The following is a 4,137-nucleotide window of genomic DNA, read 5'->3' as shown; positions in this document are numbered from 1 at the left end:
CAGGAGTTCATGATCTGAGCCACAGTCAGCTTCTGGTCTTGTTTTTGTTGACTGTATAGAGCTTCTCCATCTCTGGCTGCATAGAATATAATCAATCTGATTTCTGTGTTGACCACCTGGTGATGTCCATGTGTAGAGTCTTCTCTTGTGTTGTTGGAAGAGGGTGTTTGCTATGACCAGTGCATTATCTTGGCAAAACTCTATTAGTCTTTGCCCTGCTTCACTCTGCATTCCAAGGCCAAATTTGCCTGTTACTCCAGGTGTTTCTTGACTTCCTACTTTTGCATTCCAGTCCCCTATAATGAAAAGGACATCTTTTGGGGGTGTTAGTTCTAAAAGGTCTTTTACGTCTTCATAGAACCGTTCAGCTTCAGCTTCTTCAGTGTTATTGGTTGGGGCATAGACTTGGATTACTGTGATATTGAATGGTTTGCCTTGGAGACGAACAGAGATCATTCTGTTTTTTTGAGATTGCATCCAAGTACTGCATTTCGGACTCTTTTGTTGACCATGATGGCTACTCCATTTCTTCTGAGGGATTCCTCCCCACAGTAGTAGATATAATGGTCATCAGAGTTAAATTCACCCTTTCCAGTCCATTTTAGTTCATTGATTCCTAGAATGTTGACGTTCACCCTTGCCATCTCTTGTTTGACCACTTCCAATTTGCCTTGATTCATGGACCTGACATTCCAGGTTCCTATGCAATATTGCTCTTTACAGCATCATATCTTGCTTCTATCACCAGTCACATCTGCAACTGGGTATTGTTTTTCTTTGGCTCCATCCCTTCATTCTTTCTCGAGTTATTTCTCCCCTGATCTCCAGCAGCATATTGGGTACCTAATGACCTGGGGAGTTCCTCTTTTGGTATCCTATCATTTTGCCTTTTCATACTGTTCATGGGGTTCTCAAGGCAAGAATACTGAAGTGGCTTGCCATTCGCTTCTCCAGTGGACCACGCTCTATCAGACCTGTCTACCATGACCCGCCCATCTTGGGTTGCCCTGCAGGCATGGCTTGGTTTCATTGAGTTAGACAAGGCTGTGGTCCTAGTGTGATTAGATTGACTAGTTTTCTGTGAGTATGGTTTCAGTGTGTCTGCCCTCTGATGTCCTCTTGCAACACCTACCATCTTACTTGGGTTTCTCTTACCTTGGGCATGGGGTATCTCTTCACGGCTCCTCCAGCAAAGCACAGCCACTGCTCCTTACCTTGGACGAGGAGACACTACTATAAATATATTAGATAATTAATAAAGCCCTGCTGTATAACTCAGGGAACTCTACTTGATACTCTGTAGAGAACTATATGGGAAAATAATCTAAAAAAGAATAGATATATTTATATGCATAACTGAATCACTTGGCTATATAACTGAAACTAACACAACATTGTTTAATCAACTATACTCTAACATAAAATAAAAATAAAAAAAAACAAGATGTACTACAAAGCTATATTAATCAAAATAATATGGTACTAGTATAAATATATAAACAAAGACCAATGAAACAGAATTAAGAGTCCAGAAATCAGCACTTCCATACATGGTGAATTAATATTTGACAATGAATTCAAGAGTACACTCTAGGGAAAAGATTGCATCTTCAATAAGTACTGGAAATACTGGAACTTTATCTTACACCATTCACAAATGTTTACTCAGAATGTCCTAAAGACAAAAACACATGACCTGAAACTGTAACAATCCTAGAAGAAAACATATGGGAAAATATATCTTTGACATTGGTCTTGGCAATGATAATTTGGATATGACACCAAAAGTATAGGCAACAAACACAAGAATCAAAAAGTGACACTACATCAAATCAAAAAGTTTCTGCACAACAAAAAGAACAATCCACAAAATGAAAACGCAACCTGCCAAATGAGAAAAAATGTAAACATTACAAATCATACATCTGATAAGGGTTCAATATACTATATATATACATATATATGTATATATATATATGTATATATATAATATTTATTTATTCATTTGTCTACACTGAATCATAGTTGCAGCATGTGGGATCTAGTTCTCTGACCAGGGATCAAATCCAGACCATCTGCATTGAAATTGCAGAGTTCCAGCCACTGGACCACCAGGGAAGTCCCTACAAAATATATATTTTTTAAAATTCTTATAACTCAGCAAAATAAAACAATCTAATTTTTTAATTGACATAGATACTAAATAAACATTTTTCCAAGTATAATACAAATGGTAACAGGTATATGAAAAGATACTCAACATGACTAATCACCAGGAAAATGCAAATCAAAACCACAATGAGATATCACTTCACATCTGACCTATTAGAGTACCTATCATCAAAATATAAAGAGATAACAGGTATTTGTGTGGATGTGAAGAAAAGGAACACTTGTTAGTTGTTGGTGAGAATGTAAATTGGTACAGTCCCTATAGCAAGCTGTACAGAATTTCCTCAAAAAATCAAAAATAGAACTACCATATGATTCAGTAATTCCAAAATAAATTTAATTAGACCCTAAGGATATATCTTTACTACCTAGGTCATTGTGGCATTATTCACAAAAGTCAAGATATAGAAACATTTTTAATGTTCATAAATGGATGAATGCATCAAGAAGATGCAATATATGCATATACATAATGCAATATTATTTAGCTCCAAGAAAGAAGAAAATTCTTCTGTTTGCAACAAAATGGATCAAGCTTCAGGGCATCATTCTCAGTTACACAGTCATACTAAGAAAGATAAATACTGATATCACTTTGATGTAGAATCTATAAAAAGCTGAACTCAGAGAAACAGAGAGTAGAATGTGAGTTACCCAGGGTTTAAGCTGTGGGGGAATTGGGGAGACACTGGCCAAAGCATGCAAATTTTGTTATAAGATAAATAAATTTGGGAATCTAGTGTTAAACATTATGATCATATTTAAGAATATGTGCATGTACATGTGCAAGTGCTCAGTTGTTCAGTCATGTCTAACTCTTTGCCAGCCTAGGCTATAGCCTCCAGCTAAAGAGAAGATAAATATGCCAGCAAATTCTGGAAAACTCAGCAGTGGCCACAGGACTGGAAAAGGTCAGTTTTCATTCCAATCACAGAGAGGCTATGCAAAGAATACTCAAACTACCACACAATTACTCATTCACACGCTATAAAGTAATGCTCAAAATTCTCCAAGCCAGGCTTCAACAGTACTGAACCTGAACTTCCAGTGATGAAGCTGGATTTAGAAAAGGCAGAGGAACCAGAGATCAAATTGTCAACATCTGTGGTCATCGAAAAAGCAAGAGAGTTTCAGAAAATAATCTATTCTGCTTTATTAACTATGCCAAAGCCTTTGACTGTGTGGACCACAATAACTCTGGAAAATTCGTAAATAGTGGGAATACAGACCACCTGACCTGCCTCATTGAGAAATCTGTATGCAGGTCAGGAAGCAACAGTTAGAACTGGACATGGAACAACAGACGGTTCCAAATAGGAAAAGGAGTACGTCAAGGCTGTATATTGTCACCCTGCTTATTTAACTTATATGCAGAGTACATCATGAGAAACACTGGGCTGGATGACGCCAACCTGGAATATCAATAATCTCAAATATACAGATGAAACCACCCTTATGGCAGAAAGGAAAGAAGAACTAAAAACCTCTTGATGAAAGTGAACAAGGAGAGTGAAAAGGTTGGCTTAAAGCTCAACATTCAGAAAACTAAGATCATGGCATCTGGTCCCATCACTTCATGGAAACAGATGGAGAAACACAGAAACAGTGATAGACTTTATTTTGGGTGCTTCAAAGTCATTGCAGATGGTGACTACAGCCATGAAATTAAAAGATGCTTACTCCTAGAAGAAAAGTTATGATCAACCTAGACAGCATATTAAAATCAAAGACATTACTTTGCCAACAAAGGTCCGTCTAGTCAAACTATGGTTTTTCCAGTAGTCATGTATGAATGTGAGAGTTGGACCATAAAGAAAGCTGAGGCACCAAGAACTGATGCTTTTGACCTGTGGTGTTGGAGAAGACTCTTGAGAGTCCCTTCGACTGCAAGGAGATCCAACCAGTCCATCCTAAAGGAAATCAACCCTGAAAATTCATTGGAAGGACTGATGCTGAAGCTGAAGC

Source organism: Capra hircus, assembly GCF_001704415.2.
Source record: "Capra hircus breed San Clemente chromosome X unlocalized genomic scaffold, ASM170441v1, whole genome shotgun sequence".
Taxonomy (NCBI): Eukaryota; Metazoa; Chordata; class Mammalia; order Artiodactyla; family Bovidae; genus Capra; species Capra hircus.
The sequence above is the reverse complement of the archived record's forward strand: the minus strand, read 5'-3'. Positions refer to the sequence as shown.